This window comes from Stigmatopora argus, chromosome 10 (assembly GCF_051989625.1).
Source record: "Stigmatopora argus isolate UIUO_Sarg chromosome 10, RoL_Sarg_1.0, whole genome shotgun sequence".
Lineage (NCBI taxonomy): Eukaryota > Metazoa > Chordata > Actinopteri > Syngnathiformes > Syngnathidae > Stigmatopora > Stigmatopora argus.
In genome coordinates, this window is record NC_135396.1 from 11,326,722 (window position 1) to 11,339,335 (window position 12,614).

At 38.0% G+C, this 12,614-nt stretch overlaps 1 protein-coding gene across 1 annotated transcript in view; it reads left to right on the plus strand.

Moving 5' to 3' along the window:
* Positions 1-7,775: 7,775 nt before the first annotated feature.
* Positions 7,776-12,614, plus strand: part of LOC144083315 (calsyntenin-2-like) — a 120,281-nt gene continuing 115,442 nt past the window's right edge. Inside the window, exon 1 of the mRNA XM_077611042.1 lies at positions 7,776-8,064. The gene's annotated coding sequence lies outside the window, so the exon portion shown is untranslated. The remainder of the gene's footprint in view (positions 8,065-12,614) is intronic.

Below are 12,614 nucleotides of genomic sequence, written 5' to 3' on the forward strand. Positions count from 1 at the left end.
CACAGTTTCACAGTTGGAAAGTGGACAGCCAGCATTTGAACAGCTAAACCTTCCATCACAAAAATTGCGCTACCAATAACACCACGAAAATGAAATTAAAACTAGGCATCAAAGCATGAGAGGTCTTTTTAAGCTTTGAAAGAATACATAATAATGGAACAAAGAAAATTTCATCCATTCATCCATCCATCCACTGAACCATCCAAATCCACCCATCCATCCATCCATTAATTTCTCCACCAATTATTGTCCTTGAGTTCCCAATGTGCTGGACCATATTCCAGCTGACTTCAGCCTGACCAGCGGGGTGGGCTACTTTATGGACTGGTCGGCAGCCAATTGCACTAATAAAAGGCATCTGGATTTTAATTAAAGCTTTAAACTAGCGATTCCAAATCACCTAATTAAAGTGGACATTATTTAGACATTCCTTTCGGACAACACAAATGGCGTTTTATTTTATTTTTATTTTTTTAAATGCTTTTTTTGTACTTTAACCATTTGATTAAGGTCCTGTTTCCGATCTGAAAATAATTGATTCCAAAACATTTTCTTTTATTTACTACCATGATTTCGTTTCCAAATCCATGGTGGAATGTTGTCACTAGAAACAGATATTATAAATTCATCCTTATCTGGGTAAATATGCACACCAGAGAACACAAAAAAGTAATTGTGCAATGCTGTGTACTGTCAAATAAATCTTGCGTAAAAAAAAACTGCTCTCCCAAACTTCCATCTCAGTTTCTTTCCAAAATCAGGCCAAAGTCTAACACAAATCTTTCATTTATAAATGACGGCCACTTTGTGCCGTTGCGGCATTAAATTTCTCTAGAGTATTCTTTATCTTTGATAAACCAAGCAAGATATAGCCACACCGCTACACTCTCCATTGTTGAACTAATTTACCTTTTTTGACAGCTTTATCACAGCCTTTGACACATTTGCATAAGTAATCAGCTCACTGGTTCAGAACCTGTTTAGATTTAAGATGGCAGTAACTAATTGGAAAAGGAAAGGCAATAAATAGTGCTTTTTGAGGTTGAGTTCTCAACTCTTTACACTTTATTTGAGACTGATAAAGTAGAATAACTTGTTTGTTTATGGTAGGTAAATTTCCTTGCCAAAGCTACCAATATGAGAGATGTCTGAAATTTTGTATGATAAATCAACAGAATAGTAGTTGTATAAAAAAATGACAGGAAGTGAAAGTGACTGCAGTCATGTTGCCTTACTGTGATTTCAATACCGATTTGTTCAAAAATGAATAGGCAGCAGGGGAGAAAATAATGTGTTTGTCCATATTCATAACAATTTGCGATCATCAATACTTCCTGCTGGATGTTCACAACTGTTGTGCAGGCCAATGTTAATTCATTTTGAACACACACACACACACAACCACAACATTGCTGCTTAACGGGTGTCAAGGAACACAACACTGTGAGCCACCCGCAGGTTAACAAATGGACATTTTAATGAAGTGTGCATAGCTAAAGCTACACTGTCACCCTTTCTGAAGCAAAAATCCCACGTTGGTCCCAGTCCTTCAAAATGGCAGATTGATTTCTAAAAAATAGAAAAACAAATACTCTTAAATCTTCCAGGCATCAAACTCTACTCTCCTAGTGTCAATCGATATCATGCCAACAGGGCCGACCCTGGGAAATTTGGTATCCTAATTAACATATTTGCTGGTGGAAAAGGTGATTTTTTTTCACATGAATGAAGGTATTTTAATGAATCAATAAAGATATTCCATCCCCCCAAAAAATGAATTTCCATGCAGCCTTAATGGTGAATTGGCAGGCAACGCGTCCTCTGGTCGGGCTGTATCTGCTACACAATTCCGCTGTACTACTTGTTATGAGGACAAATATATATTCCATTCCATTCCATTAATGACATATTTAATGAGAAACGCTTATATTTTGATCAATGGCAATTTTAGTCATCCATATCAAATTACTGTGAAATAATTAATTGCAGATTTAATAGTGTATTTATTTCAATATTCTTGGCACATTAAGGAAAGTCAAATTCAAATAGCACAATTTAACACAACATAAAAGGGCTTCACATCACATTAACTTCAGCAAGACAATTTTAGTTCTCCATATCCCTTGAGTTTTTCCAATTTTCTCTAAAATGGGATAGATAGTAACTTTAATTGATACTAATCCACAACTGGCTGAACACCTAGTGAAAATATGTCGAAAACAACATGCTTGGCAAATGATACAATAATTTAACATTAGCTGTTTCCATGTAAATAATTGCTAGCGTGTGATTGTGGTAAAAATGTTTTTTATTTCCCATCACAACAAACCTCTGTCTCATTCTCGCTTACCCCTATTTCCCTTTTTTTCCCTCTAAAATACAACCCGGGGGTGTTTAGTTTAGTTTCATGATAACATTTGGTTTAGCAACTGTTGCTCATGTCAATTGCAAAGGAAGTCAGCCTAAAAATAACACCTTCAGGCCTGCGGGGGTGAGATCAGGGATTGTGGGGAAATTATAGCACATTGCAGTGTAGGGAATCAAATGAAAAGCACATTAGAGTGTGATTTAATTATTATTAAAATACGTATAACTATACATAGTATGTGCTGTTGTTATTTTGTATTATTTGCTGTATAATTTAAAAAAAATCTGTTATCATGAAATGTTATTTGAATATTTTCTTCTTGCCCCCTGGCCCTTTTGTGTGCACCCTTCCCTTAGCATCTGCTTAACTGGCCATATGGACTTGCATGTGAAGAAAATGGGTGAATAAAACCTCATTTGACCTAATTTTCTCCAGGCTCAGCACCTTTTTTAATGAATAGCTCCGTATCCTCTTCCTGTAGTTTATATGCACCCTTATACAAATGGACAATTTTGAAAGTTTTCAATGCAAACCCAAATTGTTAGATAGAGATTATAAACAACAGCCTGAAATTGCAGATTCTGGGAAAAGGATCTGTGTCATTTATACTTTTACAGCTGTATATTGAACGCAAAGTTGCAACATAGGGCACATTTTTAATGGTGTTGTTAGTATTATACACTGATAAAAATTTTTAAGGAAACATTGGTTAATATATTGGTTACAGTGTTTTTCTCTGTGTACACATTTAGAATAGGAAGATGCTGAATTATTTTGAAATGATAAATGTACATCATCCAAAAGTGAGGTGTGTAATAAAAAGGCAGTTTATCACTCAACTGTAGCTTCTAGGTTTGACACAGCAGTGCTTGCCCATAACCAGTCTTTATAGAGGATGGTTTATTTCTCACTTGAGCAGAAGAGTGGCTCAGTCTTCTTTGTAATATATCCTGACATGGAAGGACAACACCTTTGTCATGTGTATAATATCAGCAAAAAATGTTGAATTATTTGGAAAAAAATGAGAATTGCATTTTTCTGATGTGTAATAGTGGAGGAAAACACCATTAGAAATCAATATTTCCCTCCAGTGGTAATCGTAATTAAATGCCAGTGCTGTATTAGGTTGCGTTCAGACTGTAGGCATATTTGATTGCAATCTGTTTTATCCTCATATCCGATTTTTAGGGCTAGCTTTTCAAGCTGTCAATCGGAATTGCGCCTGTTCAGACTGGGCCACTTTATTGAGCCATGTGACAGGTTGCTGTGGCAGCAAAGGCATCATCTTGCGCGTATAGTCTTTGACGTGGTAGGAAACCAACACTTTTATACCATTATATTAGATAGTATATGGCAGTTTACCAAGCTAACAAATGGGTTTTTTTGCACTTCAGCATGCTCCATTAGTGCTCTTAGCCGCATTCAGACTTCATCATACATCAACATTGGGAATTTGCATAACATGACACGCAAATTATTATATAATATTTTTTTTACATTTGATCTGTGTTTTAAACCAGTGTTCTAAATGTCAGTCAATCTATTTATCACTTTGCAGAAGAGCAGTCTTTTTCTTTTGCATTATTTTACACAGTGTAGTACATTTTCTTTGTCACTACTTGGTGTCTTGTTGGAAAGCGATTTGAATGTGATAAGATTAGGGCAACACAGTGATCTAAATTCAAATTGTTGGCAATTGGCACCAGGTAAGACCTCCACAGTGTGTGCTGCACATTGAGTCCACTCTAATATACGGTTTGGCAGAAACCCCCATTAACATTTCATACAGTTAGAATTATTTAGGGTTTGCTGTAGCTGGTGCATGTCTCAAGGCAGACAACATCCTGAACTAGTCGCCAATCACTCACTGGTAATTGTTGGTGAGAGAGGATCTTGTGACCCTTTAACTCCCAAACAGTTACTCTATTGTTCTGCCTTTTCCCAGCTTTAGTCAGTGAAGTTTCTGTCTTGTTACGTAGCATCTGTGGCAAAAACGGCACCAGTGTAGTCATTTAGTATGAAGGTTAACCTTATAGATGTTGCCATCTAAGCTCAACAGCATTGAATTATCCACCTTCTTTACAGTATGACACACAATGAAAATGTTAATTCATGCAAAAACAACTAAGACAAGTGAAACACCCTCTCATTCAGTTGCAAACAGCCTACATATAGGTTAAGGTTCCTATTAGAGTATGTAAAAAATGCCTGGAGTAAGAAATTCTCATTCAGAGTGACATTCACTATTTAAACGTCTTGGCTGGGAAAAAAATACTTCAGCACAATTAATCCTGGAAACAAGTTCCCTGCTCTGTAAGCTATCTTTCAAGTATATTGTTCCAGATGTGTTTGAGATCATCAAAATTAATCTTCTCTCTCCACCCCTCTTCATCAAGCGAGTACATTCTGGCACAGAAGGGCCTTCCAGTGAATGTCCTTCTGTTAGAACATGGTTACATTTACAGGCTATAAACTTCATTTACTATAAACAGTTGTATAAATAAACCTCTACCAGATGTAGGTTGCTCACTCTACAACATGGGTTCACTTTTGACCTGGTCCGTTCCAATGGTCAATCAATGCCAGAAACCACTAGCCTAAGTTTGTGCAAGAATAATCAATCTTTAGTGACTTGGTGATTAATTCTTTTGAAAAATGAACTGGAAATGCATTTTTGCTTTGACACCCATCTCATCTCTCATCTCATTTTCTGAACTGCTTTATCCTCGTTAGGGTCGCGGGGGTGCTGGAGCCTATCCTAGCTGACTCCGGGCCAGAGGGGGGAGACATCGGTGACCAGCCAATCGCAGCGCACAATATGACAGACAACCATGCTCATTCACACCCATACCTAGGGGCAATTTAGAGTGTTCAATCAGCCTACCATTCATGTTTTTGGAATGTGGGAGGAAACCGGAGTACCCGGAAGAAACCCGCGCAGGCCCGGGATGAACATGCAAACTCCACACAGGTGGACGTGACTTGGATGTGAACCCCGGACCCCAGAGCTGTAAGGCCGACCCACTAACCACTCGCTCCACTGGGCCACCCTCCATTTAGACATATTCCTCAAAATCAGTGGTGCTCAAACTTTTTTGCTCAAATATCTACTTTTCAACGATCTACCCTTTTTTCCGGGCCAATGACAAAGCTCAGAAGTTACTATGTCTGCTGATGCCACTAAAAACCCAAAGTAGTCTGGGCAGGTAGTAATCATGCTTGGACACGCGATGGCACTGTTTCCCAGCTCAAGTCCCATATCAAATTTGATTTATTTTGATGATTTGGCTTGATTGAATTAAACTGCTGAATTGCTTCTCATATCATATCTGTACATTTTGCTTGATTGATTTGAAGTGCTGAACCTCTTCTGTATCCTACCTGTACATAATTATATACACTTTTGCTGTGCTATGCATGGGGCTGAAATTTTCCTTTCTCATCTAACCCATTTTTTTAAAGATAATTTTTATAGTGCAACAACTGTCTTTTTGGTTCTAAACAGAGGTCTGTCAGATATTGTCTTTCCAGCTATGGAAACCTTTCCCTAAGTTTTGTTGCTGCTTGCACGCAAGGTCTTTTTGTGACTTGACTGCGTGATTTGCATGTGTGTTCCAGAACCACTCAGAAAAAACTGTGCCATATCTATGTAATCTGGTTGGGCATAATGACCTCTAACCTATCTTGGTGCACATTAAATGTGTAGTAAAGTACTCATGACACATATTCATAATTTATCAAGAATGAATAAAACAATATCCTAAACTGTGACATTTTTCAGCTCATGGGCATATCAACAGTTACTGTTTCTCCTATTGTGTCCTTAGCCCCTGTTCTTTCTAAAAATGGTTACACTTTCACTGTGTATATGACAGTGTAGCTATCTTTAGAGAACATAAAAAATCCTAAGGTCACTTTATACTTTGAAAACTGCTGATCTATAAGGTTCCACGTAGACAGATTATTCTTCATTGTTATGACCTGGGTTTTCTTTCATTGCCTAAATCAAAGTTTAGCAATGTGGCCAAAAATTTATCAGCCTAGTACTAAAGTTTCCTCCCACATTCCAAAAACATGAATGGTGGGCTGATTGGACTCTCTAAATTGCCCCTAGGTATGGGTGGAGTGTGCATGGTTGTCCATCTCCTTGTGCCCTGTGATTGGCTGGCCACTGATTCAGGTTGTCCCCTGCCTCTGGCCTGGAGTCAGCTGGGATACGCTCCAGCACCCCCCGCGACCCTAATGAGGATAAAGCGGTTCAGAAAATGAGATGAGTTGTTTCATGTGGCTGCAAATTTAATACTTTTGGGGGTATTTATATTTTTATAAAAGCCCTGTCAATAGACAGCTAATCACACTATTTTCCTTTTTTTCCAGTGAGTAATTAATTAGGTGTTGTGGTGTTTAATTAGTTTGAGGTATCTGTTTAGCGCATATCTTAAGCACTCAAAACATTGCATAAACACACTACACTAATTTGACAAAATAAATGTTCTAAATCTTTAATGGAGTTTTTCTCTTGTCTGACTAGTTCAGGAGAAGTGGGGCTTTTCTTCATGTCAGTGTGTTTGCTTGACACTACTTGAAACCAGACCATGGGAGGGAAAGCCATAAACTCATTGAGACAGATCAGAGCAGAGTAGGTTGCTTTTTTAACATAGTTGTCACAGTGAAATTCTTATTTCTTCAGGTTCAGCTATTTGGCAGTTGTACCTAGAAGATGTTTTGAGAGGTGACTGCATTTATTTCTTTATGCTTCTTTGCTGCCCATACTTAGACATTTGACAGGTTGCTGTTTAAAGGAAAATGTATGGGGAAAAAGTTGTGACATTTCTTGTAGTATCTGCTCTTGTTGAAGTTCAGGCTTTGCTTTTTCACCTTGCCCCTGAAAAACATGGCATCTTGATTTCAATCCACTTTTATGTGGTTCCACCAACATTGGCCTCTGCCTTGAGTGTCTTCCAATGGCTTGAAGTCCCAACAGATGCTGTGGTCATTTGGCTGTGGTTGTGTAGTGAATAAGACAACCTGCTTTGAATTTCATGGGCTTGGACTGCATCAATCAGTGTTTTTTTTTCTGGCTTGGATTAGTGTTTACTTGGCTTGCATGTAATGCAGTGTCCATTTCCTCAGGTTCATGTACTCAATGAAAAGATCTGAGGGACACTTTGAGCATTAACAACAAGGTAAATCAAATGTTATAGTGTTTGTTGGCTAAATTTGCAGATTTTCACTTTGCTTTTCAGTCTATATAAAATAGAAACAAAGCCTAGGGGTTAAGGTTGGTTGGTTTTGTTATGCTTTTTTTTCCCCTGTGTGTCCAGCCCAAGTGATTGCCCATTGTGTTCACCTGTCTTTTCTCCGCCTCTAGTATATTCCCTGCTTGCTCCCTCTTGTGTTACCCAGGTGTTCCTAATTGTCAGCTCTTGGTCAGATTGTCTGCCTTGTTACATTCCATATTGCAGCTTCCATGGTTCATGTCCCATGATCCTCATTTCCCCACGTCCTCCCCTACAGGTTTTAGTTTATTATTTGATTTCCAAGTCTTTTTTTTATTTTCTAAAGATACTGCCTCAGTTATTAAAGTTTTTTTTTTAGCATTTAACTCATCCATTGCCTGCTTCCCTGCATTTGGGTCCACTCCACCTTCCACGCTCGACGTCACCCAGGAAGTTGAGCGATCCAACAGGACAACAGTAAGTGCTTGTTTTTTGTCACAAAGAAACATTAGTTCCAATCACTCTTGTATATGCTATATACTTTATTACTCTATCAGATAAAAATCTGAACTGTAGAAATGACAGGAACCTCAGCCAAGCCTTGACATTGTATACTTTTGCTAGTGTAGTAGGTAAACATAGGACCACAACTGCATATATATTTATGAAACATGTTATATTTGTTTTATATTTAATTGCCAATTAATCTTTGGAAACTTTAAAGATGAAATACTTAATACACATTAATGCAATCCATATCATTGTTTGTGAATATTTAACACTGTACTTTTCAAAATGGTATAATTCCCCAAAATTTGAGCTTCAATGCACATCACACGAGCTCCTGGTGCGCGACTCAGTCCCCACGGCGACAAATTTTCGACAAAGACTGAAGCCTGTCAAAACACAAAACACCCAGACAAGCAAGCTGTGTGCATCACTTCTGTTTTGCTATATTCATATGTCACTGATCTAGAAATAACGAACTGTCACTACAAAGCTTAAGTAACAGCAGTCACAAAACAAGTCTAATACATTGAAAATAAAAAGTAGTGAAGACTAAGTTGAGTGGCATCAGAATAAGGGGTGTCCAAAAGAGTGGTACTCTGCAAAATGTATTTCTCTCATCTCATCTCATTTTCTGAACTGCTTTATCCTCATTAGGGTCGTGGGGGGTGCTGGAGCCTATCCCAGCTGACTCTGGGCCAGAGGCGGGGGACACCCTGAATCGGTGGCCAGCTGATCGCAGGGCACAAGGAGACAAACAACCATTCACACTAACACTCATACAATTTAGAGTGTCCAATCAGCCTACCATGCATGTCTTTGGAATTTGGGAGGAAACTGGAGTACCCAGAGGAAACCCACGCAGGCCCGGGGAGAGCATGCCAATATGTATTTCTATTTATAATTTCGCTGTACTGCTGTGTGAACAGTGTGAGAGGGCTCGGGAAAAGAAGCACTCTCTTTGCATGAAAGGCAACAGCCATATAACCGGGGAACCAGCGACGACAACAATAAAAAACTAAAGGAATAATATGGAGAGATACAAAACATTAAAGAATATTAGTTTATTACTGTAGATTCTCCATCCAAATTGTGATAGCGAGTAGGAGGAGTGACGCTTATTGAAAGCCCACTTCTACATTGCATGGCCCACCACAATTATATTATATATACACGTTAAGTCCCACATGATGGCCTTGCATATTTTACCTGAAACAATATTTTTAAGATTCCATCTACACTGTAATCCTGTGCAGGGACTTTGAGGTTGCATTTAATGCTGAAAAGCCAAACAAGCACATTTTTAGGTTGAAATACAGCAGTGATTGCGAGCCAGGAGACCCTCTTTTGAGTAAAACATCAGGGACATTTGATATGATAAATACACTACTGGATTAATTCTTTTAATATCTGACAGCCACATTGCATCCTATTGTAGAAGGTATTGCAGGAAGAGTGGAAGTTTTTTTTTTACTGTATGTATATGATTTTCTTAATATACATACTGTGCAGTATCTTTATAGTGTCAAGCATTGGATTTTAAGACCACTTCATGATGCAGGCATCACCAAAGTGGCACCACCCACACTTCTCTAAGGAGAGCTGGGGGGCAAACACCAGGTGGATAATGTCTCTGCGTCTTTCTCCTTCCTTTCATCCGACCTCTCTCCCTTCGGCTTGGACCAGCTGTCAGTGGGAGTATCCTGAGTCACTGCACTTTGTCACACACACTAACTAGAATGTAGCGTTGAAGTGGGACTGATAGAGAGATGTGGATGCAGTGACAATAGAGTGATTAAGCCATGTGTCCACTGCAGGAAAAGGCAGACACAGGGCAGAGAGATTCAGGAAAAAAATATGGAGCAAGTGGCAATGGTGACTGGAGAGCTCTTGAAAAAAAAAAGACATTTCGTGTTGGAGGGATTTTTGAAGGGCTAAGGAAGGTTCTAAAGATGGAAGATGGGGCAAAGAGAGAGTGACCAGGAGAACAGGTTGACAAGAACTAATTTCAGCAGTAAAAACAGAGGAACATGTGACTTTGACGATAAACTAAAGTTAATTTAATTTCCAAGCTATCTGCAGAAGCTGTGTAAAATGCCTATAAAATACCATGCAATGCAGCCAAAACCAACTGTACTGTTGGGCAGTGTGTGGCATTTGGCAAATGATTTTGTCAGTCCAAAGTTTTGAATAGCTTATAAATGCCATCACAGCAAATGTCAAAAAAGTGGGCGAGCAGAGACGGGAGAAGATTGTTAAAAAGGCAGCGTTAATGAGGACAAGACTTTGAAGCAAATTTTTCGAATAAAACTGCAATAATTCTTTTGTTGTTGCAAAGGGTTTGTGTACATACAGTGACTTCTTGAACGCCATATACAGTGTTCAACAAAATAAAACTTTACGTTTAAATGATGGGGCACACGCTGCAATAACGCAACCCAAGTGCCAAGACATTCTTGGAAGAATTTCTCCTCGAACAGTTCAATGTAATACATAGACTGATATTGCTGTATTTGCTATGAGTCATAAACATTTGAAACATGTAATGTAAGTCATTAAAACCTTTGTGCTTTGCAGCCATTTATTATGAAATATGGTGGAATTTAAATCATTTGGCCTTGCAATACAAGAAGAGTAGCTGTTGAAGTTTTATTTCCTAATATGTAATAAGTCCACATATTCTGTTGTAATCTAAATATATATAAACGCAACCCTATAGAAAAAACACTTGCCTATATGCTGTATGTATTAACTGTAGTTAATAACAACAACATATATATTGCCCTTTTGTAGAAGTCTTCACTTTTTACAAAATCTAAAACATTTTTGTTAAGACAGGACTTGAAACAGGATCCAGGTGTAGTTTTCTTAGAATAAAATGCCTTTATTTTAAGGCCCTCTTTCTGAGTTGACAAGCAGACAATGATCCAAAATCACACCATGGAAGAAAAATAAACTTTCATAAAACTAAAACTCTATCTCCCTGGGTAGGACAAAAACAATGACAAAAATCAATGTAGCAAACAAATTTAGGTATCTTACACAGTCTCTTTATATTGATCTGTTTCTTTGTCGTACAATGGATGTTGCTGTGAAAGTAATGCTGGCTTTGGAGGGAAACACTGATTATTTATACAGATAAGATAATGGGACACGGTAGGAAACAATAGGTGATCAAGGATGACATGAGGAAAACCAAGTGGTATGAAATGAGGTGGGTAATATTTTCAAAATGAAACAGGAAAAAAAGCCTGACAACTTTGCCATGGTGTTAGAATTTTCTTCATTTTGCATCTTACATAAAATGTTATTCATACAAAATATCTGCATTCATTGTTATTTTCCCTTTGAATGAGTTTGCTAAACGCTTCCCTCAACCTACCATAATACTTCTTTACCTGCTGAGAGGAAAATATTTTTCGACTGCACATGAAAGTTAAGAAATATAATGTATTTTTAATCTTTCTGAGTGCGGTTGGGTTGTGCTTATACTCCCACACGCATGCCAGTACAAGCCTACACACATTTAATGTTGAAAAACGTCATCATTTATTCATGTGATTGCATAGTTTAGAAAGCAATGACAAGGTCTAAATGAAGAAAGCATTTTAAGGTTGAAACTATTATACTTTTGCATGTTTCTGGCTAAAACAGAGCACAGGAAACTTAATGTTAATTCCAGGGTTATATTTAGTTGTTTTTTTAACTTTCCAGTCATAATGATTTTGTTCAAAAACAGTCCAGTATGTGTTTGTAGTTTGAAGTATTGCAAATTCATACCTGTTTAAAATAATTGAATAAATAGTGTTTGAGTTACAAGTGCAAAATTTGTGCTTTGCCAAAGTGGTTTCAACAAAGAGGGCTTGTTTTTTTTCAAAATAATAGAAATTCTAGGACATACTTCTGCTATTTTTGATCAGCAATGCATACCACCACTGCACTAGTACACCTTTCCAATGATAAAACTACAACAAAATGACAAACACTGGAGTAAGCCTACTATTGTTCTCTGTGGCTCATTTATTTCAATTTCCATAATGCTGAGATACTTTTCATTGACGTGATCGCAAATTAGGGTATCCATTACATAGATGTGTATGTGTGAGAATTTGATCAGGCAAGCGTGCAATCTACATATTGTTTTATAACTCCGGGCAACAACCTCTTTTTTTCCTTTATCAGGTGAAGATTTTTCTCCACAGGTCATCTAATGTATCTTGTTTCTACATGCAGACATCCATCCATATCATTTTATCAAAACATCCATTTTCAACACTGCTTATCCTTGTCTGGGTTGTGGGGTGCTGCACACTGAGACAGACAAGCATTCACATTCACAATCAGACCGCCACTGCGTGGGAATCGACCCCGCAGCGCTGTCTCCCCGCCTCTAGCCTGGAGTCAGCTGGGATAGGCTCCAGCACCCTCTGCGACCCTAATGAGGATAAACTGGTTCAGAAAATGAATGGGAAAAAAACGAAAGTTTAAACTAAAATAAATTAATTACAAGTTGACCCCCC